The following is a 22,428-nucleotide window of genomic DNA, read 5'->3' as shown; positions in this document are numbered from 1 at the left end:
AGAGAGAGAGACACAGAGTGTGAGTGGGGGAGGGTCAGAGAAAGAGGGAGACACAGAATCTGAAGCAGGCTCCAGGCTCTGAGCTGTCAGCACAGAGCCCAACACACGAGCCTACAAATGGTGAGATCAGACCTGAGCCGAATTCGGATGCCCAACCAACTCAGCCATCCAGGCGCCCCCAAGAAATATTTCTTAAGCATCTATTGTGTGTCAAACTTTTGGGATCTAGACAACCTGGAACAAAGGACCGTAGAGTCCAAAGGTTGGAGACCATCTGATCATTTTTAGTTTGGAATTGATATTGGAGTTGTTCTGGTAGAGTGAGCAGGAGTTTACCGGGAAGGTTAGGGAAAATGTCCTGAAAGAGTGTGGTGTTTGGGAGAACCGAGGAGAAGTTTATTGTGGCAGGAGATGAGTAGGAGGCAGAGAAGACAGGGATGGATGTGAAGACCTTTATCTGCCAGGCTAAGGAGTTTGGGTTTTATTCTGTAGGTAATTTGCCAAGAGAACCTTATGAACCTAGGGATATGGCCATGAGGAATATGATTGTCATATATAGGGTGAGTTGAGCAGGAAGAAGGATGGAGCTCTCAGCTGGACAAGCAGAAGCCTACATCAGGCTTTTGTGTGTGGTGCCCAAACTGCACAACAGTCTAATGGCCTGTGACATCATGGTTTCGCTGTGGTGCCTGTGGCCCAAGGGGTGTCACTGCCAGGGAAAAAATGAATTCTTTCAGTTCTCCTGAAACTTTGAAACTCTTCAAAGTTTGATCTGTGAAGGAACTCATAATTTTCCTGCTGAGTGCTCCTTATGTTAGAGGAGGTTGGCTATCTATTTAAGACCTGATAGGATCAAGAAACATCCAAGAGAATCTCTTTCCCCAGACCCCTTACACTGTCATTGTTGCCAGAAAGGCTAAAATTGCAGAGTCCTTCCTTATGACTCACCAGGCTCTCGTCCAGCCCTGGGCAAGGGGGCAGGGGAAATCAGTGGCAGAGGGAGGGCAAAGAAGAGGGATGATGCGCTCTCTGTGGCACAGTGGGGATATGGAGGCAGTGGGGGGTGGGGGAGGTGCTGACAGAAGGAAATTAGAGCTTGAGGAGGTAATATACATTTTTCTTCCTTCCAGTGGGCAAGTTCTGTCTGCTTGAATTCATATGAATCACACTTGAGACCAAGTATATTGATTATTTTATTACAGACTAAGTGATTCCTGCCTTTGTTCGCATTTTTTCCTGATGGTAACAACAGCAACAACAAGTATTGTTTGAGCCGCACTACAGGCTCAGCAATGTGCTAAGAGCTTTGACTATATTTACCTCATTCAATTCTCCCCCAAACCAATGCTCGAGGTGTTCTTAGTACTCACTTATCATGGAAGAGGAAATTAAAGCTTAGGGATGTTACTGAACTTGCTCAGAAACACAGCTGGGGTGTGGCATACCTGGGTCAACCCGCCTCACTCCACAGTCAGTACTTAAACTACTGTGCTACGTGGCTTTTCCAGCCATGGCTATCTGCTCCTTCTTCCGCCATTTCAAATGCTTTTTGTCTTTCAAGGCCCAACTCAAGTTTCTTTCATTTACTTAACTGACATTATTGGGCACCTTCTGTGTGTATTGTGTCCTTGTCCTCCAAAGAGCTTCCCCACATGGATTTCTACATTCTTTAAACACCTTTGAGTTTTTAATGTAGAAAGCGAATCCTATTATGAATAGATACGTACTGTTCACTAAATGTTTTCCGTGACTTTGTTTTGTTTTCTTTCACCAAAGATTGTAAACAATCGCCAGGTCAGGATCAAGTCTTCAAGGTCCCTGTTTTTCTCAGCAGCACCCAATCCCGTGCTGGGTGGATGTGGTAGGAAGCCCCTGGCTCTTAACCAATCCAGTGACTGCATTTTAAGGAAAAAGAAATGCATTTGTGTGGATCTGATAAGATCTGAATGTTATCTGGAGAAGAAGATGCCCCTTAAGTGACAATCAGCTATGTTTACCATTGAAATCCATAGCAGCAAGCCAAGATAACTGTCACAGAGTCTGTGGACAGAAGTTCATGAAGATCACTGCTTGACAGGTCAGGGTAAAGGTCCCTTTCTTTCAAAATATGTGAAGGGGCAGGAAACGTGTGCACCAGGTGTTTCGCGTTCATGGCTGCCTGGGAAAGATAATTCTGTCTGCTCGATAAGAACATTGTGCTCTACACACCAGGTTGTTTTTCCAGCAGCTATTTTCTGCCTATAAAAAAGAGCATCGCTGGCTCTCAACTTCTTTCCGCAAATCCCTTGGGCTATAAACAATAACAAAAGGTATCTTATATTTATACAAAGCTGTCCTCAGAAAAGCTCAAGGACCCAAACGAAGCTTGTTTTCATATATGAGTTCTTATATAATCCCCAAGGGGGAAAGAAGAAGAAGGTGACAATTTAGTTAGGAATGCTGTCATTCCCAGCTAACAAAAGGGAAAAGTGAGTTCTGCACAACGCGCTCACGGTCATGACAAGGACAGGAAGTCCTTCTTCCCCACTTCCTGTCCAGGGTTCTGCAAACTGGGCCACTGCCTTGTCCAAAATCTGAAAGACACTGGAGGGGAAATATTGGGAGAGAAAGCCCAGACACACAAGAAGCGTTGCTGCAGTCTCACTGCCTTTAGTGACTCTGTCTTCCCTGGTCAGGATTTTGCAGCTGCAACGGAGAGTGTCCCTCTTGTCCTTGGTAGAACTCATCCTGGGGAGAAATTTCATCACCCTCATTAGGAGTTATAGCTGTATCACAGTAGATTTAGGAGGTCTGGGTGGTTTGGGGAAGAAGAGCCATCTGAGCAAAGGGCATTCTGTAAATATTTATTGCATGCTTGGATACAGAGATGAGTAAGGCATAAGCCCTGCACTCAGTAAATGCATCGTCTAGGAGGGGAGATAAACACAGGATAAAAAGCTCTAGGAGTGCTGGATGAATACAATAATGGGAAGGCAGTTATTTTGGACTCTGAATTTGAGTCAGGATGCTGTCGGGCAAGGAGGGAGGCATTTTGGTTGGAGCTTGAAGGGGAAGCAGGAATAGTTTTAAGGGATATCTTCTACCCTGCATTGAGGTGGTCACTCTGCATTCAAATCAGCTGAGGAGCTTTTAGAACATACCCTACCCTTAACTAATTGGATGAAATTGATCTGAGTGTAGGCTGGATATAAGTCCAGAGCTCCTAGGTGATTTCACTGAGCAATCAGGATAGACAACCAGAGAAAGAGCACCAGCTTTGGACTTAGACAGCTCCGTCGTAGCACCTGGTGATCTTGGGCAAGGGCCACTGGGGAGCGGAGCAGCGTGGGTCTTTCACAACTTCACTGTTTATTTCCCCCTACTTCTACCCACACCTGTGAAGAAACTCTGCCATGGGAGAGTCCCTCTTTGACAAACTTTCCTTGACAGAAAAACTCTGGATTGGGCATCAGGAAATCTGGGCTCCATCCCAGCTCTGCCACTGAGGTGCTGCGTGGGTGTGCTGAGTCACATAAGGAAATACAACAAAGACACTTAGAATTACTATTTGCAAGACACTGTGCTAGGTACCCCAGGCATCTCTAGGTCTCAACTTCCCCATCTGTTGAGGTTTCTAGATCAGGATCTCTAGGTCATAAAGGTCTACTTAACAGGCCATAACCAGAATTATGTTAAAAGAAAGGTATAAAACATAGTAGAAAAACATAGAGTATGGCAAGTATTGTGAAGTAAAATTTCATTTCAGTTATTTATGCGTGTGTTTACTGGGTCACGATGTAAAATATGTCTCATGTTGTGGGTTGGAAGTTAAAAAGTTTGAGAGTGCTTGCTTCAGCAGCATGTATACTAAAGCTGAAATGAGAAGATTAGCATGGCCTCTCCACCAGGATGCCATGAAAATTCGTGAAACATTTCTGTCTTTCTTTATGTTATGTGATTTTTTTTTCACCACAATTTTTAAAAAATGTTTGAGAGGGGCGCCTGGGTGGCTCAGTCGGTTAAGTGTCCGACTTCGGCTCAGGCCATGATCTCGCGGTCCATGAGTGCAAACCCCGTGTTGGGCTCTGTGCTAACAGCCCAGAGCCTGGAGCCTGTTTCGGATTCTGTGCCTCCCTCTCTCTCTCTGACCCTCCCCCGTTCATGCTCTGTCTCTCTCTGTCTCAAAAATAAATAAATAAACATTAAAAAAAAAAAAAAAGATTTAAAAAAGTGTTTGAGAAATCTGGGGTTAGATGTTCTCTATGGACACCTCCCTTCTACTCGATAGCCCGTGACTACTCTAGCCTACGGAGAACTCTCCTTTCTGTGAGAAACCTCCTTTTACTTAGTATCATGTAGTTCTGGCCTATCATTTCTTTTTTAAAGAGGGAGACAATGTGGTGTAGTGGTGAAAAGCACCCTCTTGAGTTAGCCAAGTCTATGTTTGAAATGAATTGCTTCACTTATTAGTTGAACGACCTAGAAAATGTACCCAACCTTTCTCTGCCTCGGGTTTCTCATACGGATGATAGCACCGAGGACAGATGATGCTAATAAGATTAAATAAGATGGTGTAGGTGAAACTCTTAGTGCAAATGACCTCGTTCCCAGAAAGTGCTCCAGTGTATGGCAGCAATGATCTGACTTCTTGTCCCACTCAGATTTTAAGGCACAGTCTATAATTTAGTGCCTGGCATATACAAAAGTGTAAATACCGTATGCTTATCTGATTGGAAAAACAAGGATTTCGGCCTCATGGCCATCTCCCTGATGGTGGAGAACAGCAGTTCTCTGTTTGCAGCATTACCATACAGGTCTTGGGAGGAGGGGCAGGGCATTCTGTGTGTTCTCTGCCTATGCCTCCCTTCAGCCTTTTTCTCTGATATGGTCAGCTGGTCCTGGGAAGATAAGCAAAAGAAGGCACATCCTGGCTGTGATTTCTTTCAAGGATCCCAACGGCCTTGACATCTCAGTGCCATCAAAATGAACAGATAGATGGAAATTAAGGATCTACTGTACCACAGACGGGGGCATCTCTGTGAGAAGGCTTCAGAAAGAAGTACAGGAAAAAGAAATGAGGAAGAGCTGGTGGTCAAAACCCTGAGAAACGAGGTACAAGATTCAGATATTATACCAGAATCAATGGCCCTAATCAAACAGTCAACAAATAAGCAACTCATTAGGTCCTAATTGCCTCAGAAATAGGCTGGGAACCAAGGCTTTGTCTTGTAAATGATTCATTTCAGAAAATGCCCACTAATCAATTACTAGGACTTCTGTGTAATAGTTTCCCCAGATTTATAGGTGGTGAGCCTGTGAATTGGATCATTGATTCTAGAATGAGATAAGCAGTAACACTGGTAACCTAATCTACTTACTCGAAGTAGCTACCAAGAAATTAGGTGCCCTTAGTAGAAGCCAGCTCATTACCGAAGAGTGAAAAGAAACCCATTCATCATGGCAGAACCTCACACCAGCCCAGTCTCCCTGGAGCATTCAGCTATGCTGAGAAGATGTTGATGGAGAAGAGAGGATAATGACCCATAAATAGATATATGGGAACGGAGCAGGGGGTGATGAGGGGGATTGAGGGAAGCCTTATGAGATCACGCAGGAAAAAAATGGGCCTTAAAATCACAAGTACGTTAAAGTACAGTATTACAAGGACTATATAAATAGTGTTACAAAGAATAGGACTGTTGAAAGTAGCCCTCGATGCTAGTGTGGTTTTTATCTGGAAGAAAACTTCGATTGGAAACTAGCGAAAAAGAAAAGAAAATGTATGTGAATAATGCAGCCCCACCTAAAAATATGTTACAAACACAATGGTTTTTCAGGAAAGAAAAGGCAAGGATGCCTGGAAATAGCTGCATCTAATCAGCCCCCATCCCAAGCAATCAACTGAAGTCCAGGAAATTCCATATGTAACCAGAAGAATAGACATCCTGGAGCATTTTGCCACAGTTAAGATTAGCGGAAACAGACCCCCATCAGCACTAGTAACAAAAAAGAACTAAAGGTGAAGAAACTGCTGCAGATCCCTGTGCCTCCCTTCTGGGAAGGCGGTGGCCTCCAGGCGGCAGGGATGGGACAGAGGCCAGTCCTCGGGGCTGCACCAACAGCCCTTTGCCCTGAGACCACCCCTTCAACAGCAGTGCACATGGCTGTGGTTCTCTGGGGAAAATAAGAAAAAGTGGTGAGGGCTCAGCTTATCTTCCTGATTTATTCTAACAGTCCTTAAAAATGTTTGTTAACACAGCAATGACTTATGATAAGCACTTTTGGGGTCTTGTTTAAGAAATCATTCTCTCCCCAAAGGTCACAAAGGCCATTCTGCCATTTTTTCTTCTAAACAATTTCAAGTTTTCCCTTTCACAATGAATTCTTCCTTCTCTATGGGAATGAAAGACAAAAAGCGCAAACTAAAAAGGAAAAGATGAATAAGTTTCACTTCATTAAAATTAATAACTTTTGCTTACTGGAAACATCATAAAGACAGTAAAAAGATCAGCCACAAACTCTGAGAAAATCTTGACACCACATCTGACAAAGAAATAGGATCCAGAAAATATAATGCATGCCTGCAAACTATTAAAAAAAAATGTCCAGAAAACATGATGTAATTCACAAAAATAAATATAGATGACAATTCAAGATACTAAAAGATTCTCTACACTGTTAGTAATCGGGGAAATACAAATTAAGATCATAGTGAGATATCATTTTAAATCTACTAGATGGACAAAAAATTATGAAGTCTGATAATACCAAATGTTGGCGTGGATGTGGAAAAACAGAATCTTGTATACTACTAGTGGGACTGTAAAATAGCACAGTTTCATTGGAAAATAACTTAGCATGTGTAGCACAGGTAATGATGACATTTCTGTGGCCCAGCAGTCCCACTCCTGGGTGTGTACCCTCAAGAAACTCTTGCACGTGTGCATCGGAGACATGTATAAGACTGTTCATAAAAGCACTGTCCATATTTTCAAAAATAAGCAGAACTGAGCAAATATTGTTTGGGGAAAACTACATTGCAGTCAACTGTTTTTTTTTTTTTTTTTTTAATTTAATTTTTTTTTTTTAATTTTTTTTTTAACGTTTATTTATTTTTGAGACAGAGAGAGACAGAGCATGAACGGGGGAGGGTCAGAGAGAGAGGGAGACACAGAATCTGAAACAGGCTCCAGGCTCTGAGCACTCAACACAGAGCCTGACGCGGGGCTCGAACCCACGGACCGCGAGATGGTGACCTGAGCCGAAGTCGGACGCTCAACCGACTGAGCCACCCAGGTGCCCCTGCAGTCAACTGTTTTTAAAAAACAAGGGTATGATAGGGGCTCCTGGGGGGCTCAGTTTGTTAAACGTCTGATTCTGGATTTTGTCTCAGGTCATGATCTCAGTTCATAGGATCGAGCCTTGTGCTGTCTCTGGGCTAACAGTGCAGAGCCTGCTTGAGATTCTCTCCCTCTCCCTCTCTGTCCCTCTCCACTCGCACTCTCTTGAGCGCTCTCTCTCTCAAAATAAACATTAAAAAAAATAATAAAAACAGGGTATGATAAAGACAAAATTCAGGAAAGTGGTTATGTTTGAGGAGAAGGCAGGAGAATGGATATTGGGGAGGAGGGCGCAACTAATTTCAATTATATTGTCAATGTTGGGATCTTGTGTTTGCCGGTGGGCTTATGTATATTGCACATATTCCATTGCAGGCACAGAATATTACATAATAAATTGCTTTTCATTTGTAAAAAACAAACAAACAAACAAACATGGGTGAACAAAGAACAGAAGTTTCTACTGGCTCAGGGCCAGAAAAATGAGATCTTGGTAACATCAGTCTCACTAAAATACGGGAGGAAGGTCATTTGGGAAGTGATGGATTGCTCTGTGTCAGGGAGGGTCTGCCTAATGTGTGTGCCCCTGGAGGTCCTCCCAGAACATGGGCAGCTGGCCTTGTGACTAGGGCCTGTGCCCAGGCTTACACCCTATTATTCAGGTTGGCAAGTGGCCTGGGTGGACAAGTGGTGATCAGTTATGGAAAAGACTTGCCACTTAGCAGATGAGTGTTGTATGTGGTGAGATCTATTTTAGATAATTTTTCATGCATGAAAACTTTTTCATGCAGAAAAAGGGCTGTTCTGGGTGGAGCAAGCCCTTTTGATCCACTAGTGGGTATACTCTGCTTTTCACCTTGACTGCATAAATTTGACATTGAACTAAGGCTGTGTTTTTCAATAGTTATCATTTTGAATTGTTATTCTAAAGACTCAATACTTGGGGCTTGGTGCTCTTGGACTTTGCAACCCCAGAACTACTCATATAGCTGCAACCCTTTTTTGTTGCTATTTGTATCTTTAACATATTTGAGTCTTACCCACTCCCTTACAAGGAGTATAAAGTGGCAGGATTTTCTAAATCCGTATTTTGTTCGTCCTTGATGTCAAAACTTGGCAAAACAAGTGCTTAATAGGTTTTTTATTTTGAAAAAAATTAAAAATGCACAGGAAGTTGCAAAAATAGTACACAGAAATCTCAGATACCCTTTACTCAGTGATTATACCTTACATAACTATGGAACAATGTCAAAACTAGGAAACTGACATTGCTGCAATGTGTGTATACAGTCGAATGTCATTTTATCATGAGTGTAGATTCATGTAACCACCATCAGAGTCAAGACGCAGAACTGTGGCGTCATCGTAAAGATCTCCCTTTATAGTCATACCCAGTCCCTCCCCACCATCCCTAACCCCCGGCAGCAGCTAATCTGCTTTGTATTTTCATAATTTTGGCATTTTTAGGTTATATAAGTGGAATCGTTTGGTATATCACCTTTTGAGATTGGCTTTTTTTCACTCAGCAAAGTGACCTTGACCATAGAGTTAAGTCATGCTTTTTAATTGACTCTGCCAGCCTCTGTCTTTTATTTGGTGTATTCAGAACACTTATATTTAATGTTATTATTGATATGTTAGGGTTTAAGTTATGTTTTTATTTTAAATTTTATGTTTTTATTCTATTTTCTTTCTGCTATTCAGATTGTAATTGTTCTATCTCTAAGCACTAATTCTTTCGTCTGTCCTCTCTATTCTGTCATTGACCCCATCCAATGAGTTTTATTTTATTTTATTTTATTTTATTTTGAGAGAGAGCTAGCAAGAGCATGAGTCGGGGGAAGGGTACAGAGAGAGAGAGAGAGAGAGAAGCTCAAGCAAGCTCCATGCTCAGCATGGAGCCTGACACAGGGCTCGACCCCATGACCCTGAGACCATGACCTGAGCCGAGATCAAGAGTTGGACACTCAACTAACTGAGCCACCCAGGCGCCCCATCCAATGAGTTTTTAAATATAGATTATTATTTTCTTTAGTTCTAAATTTCTATTTGATTCTTCTTTATATTTTTTATTTCTTTACTGCAACTTCATATTTTTCATTTTTTCAGGTACGTTTGTAATTGCTTTTTGAAGCATTTTTGTGATAACTCCTCTAAAATCTTTGTCAGATAATGTCAACATCTATGTAATTTCTGTGTTGGCATCTGCTGTTTGTATTTTCTCATTCAAGTTGTGATTTCCCTGCTTTTTTCCCTCCCTGGTTTTTAGTATACTAAGTAGTTATTTTTTAAATTTTATCTTGGATATTTTGAATATTATGTTATCAGATGCAATATTATTTAAATCTTCTCTTTTAGCAGGCTGCCTCTGATACAGCGCTGGTAGAGGAAAGTGGACACTGTCCCACTGCTATCTGGTGGGAAGAAGACCAGGTTTTCCTCTTGACCTCTGTGGACACCGAGAAGCATGGTATCTCATTACTGCTGGGTAAAGGTAGAAGATCAGACTCCTTACCAGGCCTCCAAGTTGGCTGGGAGCCGAAGGGGCACCTTGATATTGTTCCACTTGGCCTTTGATAATGGTGGTGGGACCACAGTTTTTTCCAAGGTGTTTCCCTAGAGTGCAGTAGTTATTGTCTAAACATTTACTATCTTGTTAGGTTGTCCCTTTCCTGCTCCTTTGTAGAGAGAATAGACTTTGGGAGGACATTTTTTGTCGGTGCCCACTGGCACTTCCTGGTTGTCAGCTTCTCCACCACCCACCATAAACAGGAAAAAGAAAACCCTAGAAATTTACCCCTGTGTCATTCCTTGGGTCATGAGGTCCTTAGACAGTCTGCCTTTTCTCTAAAGTTCAAGTCTTCTTATATTTCTTTTACATATAATGTTCAGTGGTTTTAACTCTCTATTTAGTGGGAACAATAGGGAGACGTGCGTCTACTCCATTTTGTCCTGGAACTAGAAACAGTGAATAGGTTTTAGTTGAATGGATTGGTGAATCTCTGCCTTCTTTTCTATTTCCCAATGTTCATAGAATGGGAAAAAGCATACTAGAATACATACTAGCTTGGAAGAAGCAGAGGGTCACCTTTATAGACATGGTAAGAAGTTGATAGAAAGTCCCTTTTTTCATCCAGAGATAAGAAGGCCACATACTATTTTTTTGTTTGTTTCTCTCTTTAAACCATCACACTGCAAAAACAAAACAACAACAACAACAAAATCACAGCAGCTGGATCTATGTTGAGAAGTCCTATATCATTATAGTTCCTGATTCCCTGTATGTAACTGGCATAGTACACAAACAGCACAGGCACTTGTTCTAGTCACTAGGGATACAGCAGTGAGCATAACTTGGTATTTTGACATTTGGCAATAATGTGATGTGGTGTGGTCTTCATTTATCATAATGGATACTCAATGGGCTTTTTCAATCTGGAAACTTCTTTCTTTAGTTCTAGAAACGTTCTTATTTTATTTATTTCCTAATTGATTTCCCTCTATTTTCTCTTTTGGAACTTCTATTTGTGGGATATTGAACGTACTCTTTTGATTTTCTATTTCTTACCCTTTTAATTCTCTTTGGTTTTCAAATCTTTTCTTATCGTCTCTCTCATATTTTATAACTTTGTGTCTTTTGAAATATTTTTCTCAATTTTATTTTCAGATGTTTCATTAATTTTTTATTTCTGCTCTCTTACTTTTAATTTCTAAGATTTATTTCCTTATACTATCTTATACAAAGATAGTCTTACACCATCTTTTTCTGGTTTTGGTATCAGATTATAATAGTTTCATGAAATGATGTGAGTAGTTTTTCTTTCTTTCTTGTTCTCTGAGTCTGCGCAAGATGGCCATTATCTGTTCTTTGAATGTTTGTAGAATGCTCAAGTAAAATGTTCAAGGACTAATTTTTACTTTGTGAAGAGATTTAAAATTATTGATTTTATTTCTTTAATAAATGCAGGATTACTTAAGTTATCTATATCTTCTGGAGTTATTTTCTTTTTTTCCTTTAAATTTGTTCTTGTTATCTATGCTTTCAAATTTACTTGTTATTGATATTCACTGTTAACCTGCCAATCTATTCTGCATTAGTAATTACATTCACTTAGTTATTTTAAACATCGTTAATTAAGTCTTTTTTTTTCTCTTCTCAGTTTAGTCAGAAGTTTGTTGATTCGTTAGTGTTTTGAAAGAGTCAACTTTTGCTTTGATAATATTCTTTTTTATTTAATTAACTTAAGCTTGTACAGTTACTACTTCTTGCTTTCCACTTTACATATTTTATGTTTTTCTATTACCATGTTCCTAGGTTATGTGCTTAGCTAGTTAACTTTTCAGTCTTTCTATTTTAGAAAAGCATTTAAGTTTCTAAATTTCCCTCTAAGTTTTGCTGTGACTGTCTCACACGAGTTTCATTATCTTTTCATTATAAGTATTTAACATTTTTCCTTATAATGTTTTTGACTAAAGTTATTTAGGAGAATGTTTTTAAATTTCAAAACCAAAAGAGGTTAGTGTTCTTAGTTTGTGACATAATTATATTTTATTCAGATAACTGTTTTATATAAATTCTGATTCCTTGAAATTTATTGAGATTTATTTTATGCTCTTCCACATGGCCAATTTTCATATGTATTCTGTGTATATTTGAAAATAATGTAAATTTTCCAAAATTTATATGTATTGTTCTATAGATGTCCATTAGATGAGGACTGTTAATGACATTGCTCAAGTTGATATTTTTACTGGTTCTTTTGTTTATCTGGTCTCCCACTTACAGAGAAAGATATATTAAAATCTCTCATTGGGCTGATAGGTTTGTTAATTTTATAGTTACTACACCTTGCTAATAAATTTAACTTTTAAAAAAATTATGTAGTAACTCTTTGTCTTTAATATTGTTTTGTGCCTCAACGTTGATTTTATCTGATGTTGACTTAGCTTTTATTTAATATTTTCATGATAATGTTCTTTCATTCTTTTACTTTGAACCTTTTTGTGTCCCTAATTTTTATTTTTAAAAAATGTTTATTTATTTATTTTGAGAGAGAAAGTGCATGCAAGTAGGGGAGGGACAGAGAGAGAAGATCCCAAGCAGGCTCTGATGCAGAGCTTGATCTCACAAACCATGAGATCATGACCTGGGCCAAAGTCAAGAGTCGGATGCTTAACTGACTGAGCCACCCAGGTGCCCCTGAGTCCCTAACTTTTAGTTGGGTGTCTTGTAAATAGCATATAGGTGGATTTGTTTCTTTATCCAGTCTGACAGTCTTTGACTTTTAATTAAAGAATTTATGCATTTACCTTTATTGTGATTACTGGTATATTTGAATTTATTTTGCCACTTATATTGTGTTTTCTCTTTACCTGTTTATATGTCCTTTCTTTTTTATCATGTTATTTTGGATTTAGTTTTTTTTCCTCATTTAATTTTCCCTTAAATAATTGGAAATTATATCTCTATTTTTATTTTTAAATGATTCCCTAGAAATTATAGAATGGATTTTAATTTAGCAAGTCTAAATTTCATTCATTCATCTATTCCTTTCTCAAATGATATAAACAACCTAAAATGCTTTAATTTGGATTAACCTTTCCCAACTTAAGAGTATTTACTATAATTATCCAATACTTTACTTCTTCTAGTCATTAACCTCTCAAATTACAATGTTGTTTTAGATTTACCCACTTATTTAACATTTTTCTTGTCTCAGCATTTCTTCTTGCATCTCAGACTTTCCTGGGGCTCATTATTCTATCTTGTGTACATCTCCTAGAAATTCCTTTTGAAAAGGTCTTTCAATTTTTATTTTCTGAAAATGTCTTGATTTTATTCTTGTTATTGATGGACAATTTCTATGGTAATATCATTCTTGATGGTTATTTCCTTTCTGCTTAAAAAATTCCATTATGTTCAGATTTTTCATTGTACCTGTTTGGAAATCAGATGTCAATCTAACTTGTTCCTTTGCCAGCTGCTTTTAAGATTTTCTTTCTTTTTCTTTCTTTTTCACTTTCTTTTATTCTTTTTCCTTCCTTTTCCTCCATCTCTCTCTCTTCTCTTTCCTTTCCTTGCCTTTCTTTCCTTTCCCTTCCCTTTCCTTCCCTTCTTTCCTTCCTCCCTTCCTTCCTCCCTTCCTTCTTTCCTTCCTTTCTTCCTTTCTTCCTTCCTTCCTTCCTTCCTTCCTTCCTTCCTTCCTTTGATGCTCTGTAGTATCATTACAATGTAAATATAAGTTTATTTTTATATAAGAAATATAAGAAACTTTTATTTCTTTTTATTCATTTTTCATGGGATTCATTGATTCACCTGAGGTTTTCTGTCTTTTGTAAATTCATAAAAATTCTTAGTCAACATCTCTTTGAGTACTGCCTTCTTCTACATTTTCTCTATTATTTATTTCTTGTACTGTGATTCGATAATGTTAGATATCTTAATTATAGTCTCCATGTCTTCTTTCTTGAATATACATGTCCATTTTAATTTTTTTCTTTAAAGTTTAATAGCCTAAAAATTTCAGATTTATGTTAGTCTTATAAGTAAATGTATTCAAATATTTTTGATTAAGAGCATTTTAATCACAAACCAGCATATGTTACTGCAAATCCAGTTAAAATCTTGCACAATGGAACCAACGGCAGCAATAGTTGAGCTCTTACCCTAAATGTATTTGGTGCACACTTCTTGAACTTTCTCAGTATCTGCAGCATTGAGTCCAGATTTTCTTTTGGTATACCTTTGCATTGGGTCCAACTTCAAGCTCAGGGATGGGAATTCTTCCATTATAGCATAACATTTACCTACCAATATCTTTACAAATTGGACTTGAACATTAGATTTGCAACAACATGTTTGTTTTTAGAATAATTTTGGCTTGTACAATTTTACTTTCAGCGATATGTGTACACAGTCACATCTAATTCTTTTTGAACAATACATAACATGTCTGTAACAATGGCTGATTCACAACTCACATAGATGCCCCACAATCCTATATCTGTGTAGGAAGTATGGAAAGACTGGAAGCTATGGCAGAATTTGCCATGACAGATGAACTTGGCTGGCTGGCCAGATAAATTTATTCCTTCTCTGCAATGGCAATTCTTAGTTGCCAATCAGCGTATTTACAACTATGAAAGAGATTGTATCTGGATGTGCCCAACCAACAGCTTCAGAAACAGCTCTTGCAAGATGTGCCAAAGCCAATCTTATTATTCCTCATTCAATTCTTACTTCCTATGAATTTGCAAGTAGGCAGACTTTGTATTTCTCCTTTGTGTGTAGACAAAAAGTCACCAAAATGAAACCTTGCTAACTCAAGCTGTTCATCATAGGAAAATCCTCCAGTTACAGCAAGGACTATTCTTGGCCCTTTATAATATGTGGTTACATAGTTCACTAAGTCTTTATGATTTTTAGGTTTGATATTTTCCATTGGTCCCCAAATTGCCCATCCAAGTGCAGTATTTTGATAAGTCGTGACATGTAGATAATAAAAAAACAAGTTCTTATAAATTTGCTTTCACGTCCTTCCATACTTACGTTCAATCTCTGTTTCTCTGAATGTACTTTTTTTTTTTAATTATATCAACAAGAATGTCTAAGGCTCTTGGCAAATCTTTAAAGAATTTTTTGGCAAAGATGTGGTCTACTTTCTGGAGGTATAGGTATTGAAATAAACACCCATGTTTTCATTTGAAGTTCCAGATCTAATTTAAGTCTCTTTTGGATGCCCTTTAAATCCGTATGTTGTAGAGAATAAAATATTCCATTATTCATCTTATTTTAATTTAAGTTTCCAAGATCAATCAGTCAGAACCCAGCTGTATATGTCAAGAACCTAGAGCCTTCAGAGGCAAGTGAATCCATTTCCAAACATGTTATTCATGTTTTGTAAACACCTAAAACAACTTGTGTAGTGGCCTGTGTATTTCACAATCTGTTCTTTTCAAATTATAATGACTGCCCAATGGCACCTCTGACCAGGAGTTTCTCAGTGAAACACCAGAGCCATGGGCAACAGCAGTGTTCAGATGTCCACTGTTACCCTCCCCTCTCCATGGTTTAACTTCCAGTTAATTTTTTTTCAATTTTGCTTTCCCTCTTCTGCTCATTGAGTAACTCTCTAATTCTTTCTTCCAGTTCATTAATTCTCTCTTCCATTGTATCTAATGTTATATTTGTCTACTGAGTTTTTCATTTCATTCATTATGTGCGCTTTTTTTCATGTGGAAGTTCTATTTGGTTCTTTTATCAAAGCTATCTGATCATATTTCATAGTTTTCATACCTTGTTATACTTCAAGTATTCTTTTTAAAAAATAAGTATCAAACTTATTTATTTTATATTTCTTAATTGATAATTCCAACATCAGTCATTTTTTGTAGCTATATCCTGTTGTTTGTTATTTCTACTTATTCTCATTTAAATGACTTGTTTCCTCTTGTGTTTTATATTTTTATATTTCAACGCATTTATAATTACCTGAGGAAAATACTTGAGGCTTCAGTTTAAGGTATGTGTGTATACCTGGGAAAGCATTAGTAATCTTGAATTACTTTAAATTAAATTTTAAGTTAGGTATTTGGGGACCACATATGTAGTGTGAATTTTAGATTCTCATTCTAAACCCTCATGAGAACCATTTGTGAATAGGAATTTTAGACTCTACTCAGAATCAAGATTGAGACGAAAATATTTCTTTACTATTTTCCTTTGTGGGAAAGACTTTCTTCTTTTGGTTTACCCTTGCATTAAAAATGTCACCTTCTGGGTCCTGGCCTATTTAGGGATTTTTTTTTCCTCTCTCCACCCTGTTGAGAGCCTAGGGATTGCATCTTTACTCCTGCTTGGTTTATATTAAAATAAAGACTATAGGCTACCAGGAAAAAGTAAATGTCTTCAGGGTCCCATTGCTTCCAGTGGTCACCTCTGAAAACTTGTGCTTTCTTGTATTTTTAGATTTGATGATTTCCATTATTTTTCCTAACAGCTCATTTAAGCATTTTACATTTTTTATACAGCATTTTTAGGCACTGTAAACCAGGGGGATTCTTCATGGTATTTATTCCCTAATATTGTGGGAAGTGGAAGTTTGGGCAGTATTCTTAAATACTCTAATTCACAAAGTTTCTATTACAATTAAGCTAAATTGAGGAATTGATCAAGTTCTCCTCCTGCCTCAATAAAAAATCTTCTGAACACATCAGACACAAATACCTTAGCTTTTGGGGCCAAGTTATCATTGTACCTTATTATAGCAAGGTTGCTACTGTCCCAGTGCAACCCTGGACAACTTGTGCCATAGAAGACAGACTAAATATAGAGAGAATGATAGGGAACAGTGTCTGGTTCGTGGATAAGCACCCAGCATCAGTTACTTATTTGGAGCTTCAAAAACCTAATGAAGTGGGTAGCACTGCTTTCATTTATAAATAGGAAAACTAAATCTCAATGATGTTAAGTAACTCATCAGAAGGACACAGAAGGAGCTGGAATGTTCTGAAAGATCATCCAAGAATATCTTCTTAGAGCAGGCCTTCAGGGGATCCTGTAAGTCAAGAATTTACTCATTTATCAATACATCCAGCCACCCATTTGTGAATTCATTCAGTAAGCCCTTCCTGAGAATTTTCCTTGGGCGCGACACTGTGCTAGATACTGACATACAAAAATGAATAAGACAAAAAGCTTACGTTCTCATATGGGAAGACATATAAATAATCATAATATATTGCAGTGAGTTAAATGATAGGGATTATGAGAACATTGGGAGGGGCATCACCACTGAGAGCAGCTCATGTAGAGCTTTGGGGTGGGAAAAGGGAAAGTGGTTGCTGATTGAAATGGGTGGTAAGATAGAGGTAGGAACATCAATGGCAAGTAAAGAGGGAGCAGTCTTTTAGGAGCTGGCTGATAATTTTTCTCTAAAAAAGGGAGGGAAATAATAACTTCAAACTATTGCCTTTGAAAAAGATTTATTCTTTTTTTAAAAAATTTGCTTAATGTTTATTTATTTTTGACAGAGAGAGAGAGAGAGACAGAGCATGAGTGGGGGAGGGGCAGAGGGAGAGGGAGACACAGAATCCAAAGCAGGCTCCAGGCTCTGAGCTGTCAGCACAGAGCCTGATGCGGGGCTCGAACCCACAGACCGTGAGATCATGACCTGAGCCGAAGTCGGATGCTCAACCAACTGAGCCACCCAGGCACCCCGAAAGAGATTTATTCTTTACAGTTACCAGTACAAAAGCTGTTGCAGTTCAAGTTTAGCCACTTGCTAGATGGAACAAATCAGTAATGGTTTGGTTATCCACTTGTGATCTTTTCTGGAATTGAAACATCACACAGAGGAAAGACTTGTCTAGTACAACTGCTTATAATTGCACTTTCCTCTTGATTGTTCAAGCCCTTCTATCAGGAGTTCTAATCCAATTTTCTCATACCCTATCTCCCTACTGGCCAACAAAGTTTCCATGCTGGGTCTTGCAAAATTAAGCTATAAGCTTTTCTTCCACCAAAGGTTCAAATCTGAGCACGGATGTCAGAGTTAATCCAGTTACCCTGGCATTCTTAAACCCTTAGAAAAGTAGATTTGTCTTGCTGTCTTTTTAATGGTGTGGAGTTTTCCTCTACTCAGCAATTTTCTTCACTTTATTCATTATACCTAATTGGGTTTATCTTTGTCTGAACCAACATGATGGACAGACCTTTTGGCAAGTGGACTGTGTTTATTTCTAGGGCTTAAAGTGTGGGTCATAGACATTGCTAGAGACTAAATATCCACTGGGAATCCTTATCCCACTCTAGCTGTTTGTTCTGAAAACAAAACTGTCATCAATGACCCTGGAAAACAGAACCTGGAGTTTTAAGGATGTTGTAGAAGTTACATGATATTACAGCTAAACCGAGTATGCCCAGTGGTGTTAATTGGGGTCAACTTCCAACACGCTTTTGAGGTCTGATTGGTACCACTACAGCCTAAGTCTCTTAAAGGCTGCATACTTATCAGTAGTCTAACCCAATCCCTGGTCTTTTAGATAAGTCACTTACCATTATAGTTGAACATAGAATTTGATATTGAGGTCTTCCCTCCCTAAACTTTTGCTGAATGATTGGTAATGAGAACTTTATATCCATAATGCTTGGGAATACAGTTTGGACAGGACAGAAAGACATGTATCAAATCCTCACTCTAACACTTTTTAAAGATATGGTCTTGGGCAAATGACTCAACCTTCAATAACTTCTTCATGGGAAAAACTGGACAATAGTGTTCACCTCAAAGGTTTCTTGTGAGGACTAAGTGAAACGTATATAAAGCACCTAGCATGGGGCATGGCTTAGAGTAAGTGCTCAATAAGTAAAGTAAGGCATGTCATTCTGATTTCCTTACTAACAAGGGCATCATGTCTGAGGTTTTACCAAGAATAGATTGCTAACTGATTGCCAAGAAGAGAGAGACTACATATTTAGGTTTAAGTTTTTATGGAGAGTAAGAATGACAAGTCCACCTGGAAGCTGGTAGACTGATTCCCTCCACTCACCTCTGCCCAGTCTTTGGCAAACACTATGCAATATCGCAAGAAATATCAAATAAAGGGGAAGACCTTCAGAAGGTGAGAGAAGTTGAGATTATGCCATTGTTTTGCAGCCCTGGTCCTGTCTGTTGCTGCAGCCCAGGTCCATCATCCCCCATTGTGAACAGGTCTCTGTCACCTGTAGTGCCTCTTCGCTTCTCACTCCAGCATTCTTGAGATCACTTTGTCTTGTGTGCCTGAAGTTGGGTCCTACACTCAAGGAGCTCTGCTGGGGGTGGTGCCGAAGAGTGACGATAAGAAGAGCCCAGCCACATTTGTGTGCCGATGCCTAGGAACGATGGCCACGAGACAGCACCTCTGTCCTCAAATTGCTCACCACGGTTCACTACATGAGACAGACCAGCACACGGGCAGTGCCACACAGCTTTTATGTAAGATTCTAGGAGCCACAGCCTACCCTCTGGAGAGGCCAGAGATAGGAACGTCCATGCTCAGAGATAAAGGTGTGAATAAGGAGTCGACCAAAGGGGCTGACACGTGTGCCCATGCGTGCACGTGCCCCTGTGTGTTTAGTGGGATATAAAGCAGGGGTGGGAAGGTGAGGAAGAGACGAGAGAAGGAGCATTTGGAAAATGCTTCTGGTGTGGAGATACATGTTATGCAGTGGTACTCGGAGGTGAGAAGAGCAAGGGATGTTTGAGGAACTCTTTGCCCAAGTGCTTGGTGTCTCACCTCTCTGGTGGCTTGTGAGGGGGTTCTGTTGCCTATTGGAGATTCCCTGGTGACCTGCCCAGCAGCAGTGTGGAGGATCCCTCTTCTCTGAAGACCCACTGTGAGAGCCAAGTCCTTTTTTCACTTCGTCTCCTTGGTATTTGTTTCTTCTCTTCCCTCCTCCTCCTCCTTTGCTTCCCAAAATGTTTCTACTGCAATTCTGTGCTATGTCCAGGAGTTTTCTGCCACGTGGGGCTCTAAGGGAACCGCAGATCAGGTCTGATCTCACCATTTGTGGGCTCGTGTGTTGGGCTCTGTGCCGACAGCTCAGAGCCTGGAGCCTGTTTCAGAATCTGTGTCTCCCTCTCTCTCTGCCCCTCCCCTGCTCGTGCTCTGTCTCTCTCTGTCTCAAAAATAAATAAACATTAAAAAAATAATGATATAAAAGAAAGGTTTTTTTAGGGTGCCTGGGTGGCTGACTGTTTAAGCGTCTGACTCTATATTTCGGCTCAGGTCATGATCTCACAGTTTGCCAGTTCGAGCCCTGCCAAGCCTGCTTGGCATTCTTTCTCTCCCTCTCTCTCTGCCCTCTGCTACTTGTGGGTGCGCACGCTCTCTCTTCCCTCTCAAAATAAATAAATAAACATTTCTTTAAAGAAGGTTTTTCTTTAAGCTTCTGTGTTCAGAAAGAAACCAGTGTTTTTTTTCCCTATATCCCAGTTCTGTCTCTCAACTTCTGACTAAAACTGTTTTACAGTGACCTGAATCCTGGCTAAGAAAAGCATCCATAATCCACCATTCACAGAAATATCTCTGCAACAATGTCAATCTCCCTCCTTCTTTCATTTTCTCTTTCTCTTTCTCTTCCCAACCTCTCTCCCCTCTGTCTCCTTCTCTCTAGCTCTCCGTCTCTCTCCCCTTTTCTTCTCCCTCCCAACACATGCATAAGTTCGCTTTAACTGTCTCTCTCCTCAACTTTCAAAGCTTTTACAATGACCATTGTATGTCTTTCTAAAAGTGTAACCAATATGTATTGAGATTCTAATATGCCATGTACTATATATACATATATATTCATATATATAAACTCATTTAATCCTTGAAAAAATCATGAGAAGTAAATGTGATTATGTCTACTTTTTTAATGAGAAAATTAAAGATCAGGGGTATAAAATAATTTGGCTAAGATCACCAGCTAGTATCTAGCTGAGAATTCATTCGAGTCTGATTCAAAAGCCCAAATCAAGTCTGACTCAACAAGAACACAATATTTCTTTTGTATTTTATAAATTATTTTTTTCTGATTATGAAATGTTTATGTAGAAAAACTGAAAGATACAGAAAAACAAAGATACACTACATCCTAACTTACTATTAACATTTTATGGTTTGTGTTCGACTTTATCTTACACAGTCTTAAATATATATATTTACAAAATTAGCACATATAAGTGTGTGTATATATTTTTCCAGCTTGAGATATATATAACAATACACACACGTATAATCTTGTGTAAGTTTAGGGTATATAATGTGATAACTTGATACACATATATATTGCAAAATGATTACCAAAACAATGTAAGTTAGCACATCTATCACCTCACATAATTATCGTTTTTTGTACAAAAGTTTTGGTGAAAATATTTAAGTACTACCTTCTTATTAAGTATACAAAGTCTGTTGTTAATATACTAGTCGTTAGACCCCCAGAACTTATTCATCTTGTAACTGGAAGTTTGTACCCTATGACCAACATCTTTCCATTTACCCCAATCCTCAGCTCCTGGCAACTACAATTCTACTTTCTATTTCTTTTTTTTTTTTTAAGTTTATCTATTCATTTTGAGAGAAGAGAGAAAGAGGGTGCACACATGAGCAGGGGAGGGGCAGAGAGAGAGGGAGAGAGAGAGAATCCCAAGCAGGCCCCAAGCTGTCAGCATGGAGCCGGACATCGGGCTCAATCTCATGAAATTGTGAGTTTATGACCTGAACTGAAATCAAGAATTGGACCCTTAAGCGACTGGCGCCCCTCTACTTTCTGTTTATGAGTTTGGCTTTTTAATTCCACATGTAAATGATGTCATAAAATATTGTCTTTCTCTAACTTATTTTACTGAGCATAATATGTATGTATAGATTATACACATATATGCATAATTTCCTACAGATTAATTTCAAGCTAAATTTCACCTATTCACACTCTTATCTGAAGTATATAAAATCATCCCATTGAACCTCTTCTAATAATAACCTCTTAAGAAATGTTTGTCAGTAGTTTGTTGATAAACAATTACATCACTGTTTAGATTCGTAATTCTTGGATTCCTAGTAAATTGAATATTTTTCAAATGTTTATTGATCATTTATATTTCTTAATTTCCTTTTCTTTTAAAGCAGGGGTTGGCAAACTACAGTCCATGGGCCAAATCTTGTCCTCGGTCCGTTTTTGTAAGCAGAATTTTATTGGGACACAGCCACACCCCTTTCACATATGTATTGTCTGTGGCTGCTTTTGTGCCTTTTTGCAGAGTTGAGTAATTGTCACAGAAACAGTATGGTCTGCAAAACCTAAAGAAAAATTTCCATCTGGACCTTCACAAAAAAGTTTGCTCACCCCTGCTCTAGATAATAGACTCCTGTACTGTTAATCTCCTGTTCCCTTGATCTTGGATTTTCAAGACTTTTCTCCTATGTCTTGAGTTGATTTTTTTCATGCTGCTCATCCTCAGTAAGACAAATGTCTCCAGACTATGTGTTTGCCCATTAGCAGGATGCAGGGATTTCCTTTGATTGTCCTTGCTGAACACCAGCCTTCTGGTTGAGTCCTTTCTCAGGGCTACAAAAAAGTGAT

The 22,428-nt window shown here is 38.8% G+C and overlaps 1 non-coding gene and 1 pseudogene across 1 annotated transcript; one reads left to right on the top strand and one right to left on the bottom strand.

Annotated features, from left to right (window-relative positions):
* Positions 1 to 22,428, bottom strand: part of LOC125922345 (mitochondrial-processing peptidase subunit beta-like) — a 155,435-nt pseudogene that overhangs the window by 30,643 nt on the left and 102,364 nt on the right.
* LOC125924128 (U6 spliceosomal RNA) lies at positions 3,823 to 3,923 on the top strand. Its single transcript, XR_007458301.1, has one exon. It is a non-coding gene; the product is annotated as a U6 spliceosomal RNA (small nuclear RNA).

This window comes from Panthera uncia, chromosome B1 (genome assembly GCF_023721935.1).
Source record: "Panthera uncia isolate 11264 chromosome B1, Puncia_PCG_1.0, whole genome shotgun sequence".
NCBI classification, from domain to species: domain Eukaryota; kingdom Metazoa; phylum Chordata; class Mammalia; order Carnivora; family Felidae; genus Panthera; species Panthera uncia.
Note: the sequence above shows the minus strand (reverse complement) of the source record. Positions and strands in the feature narration are given on the sequence as shown.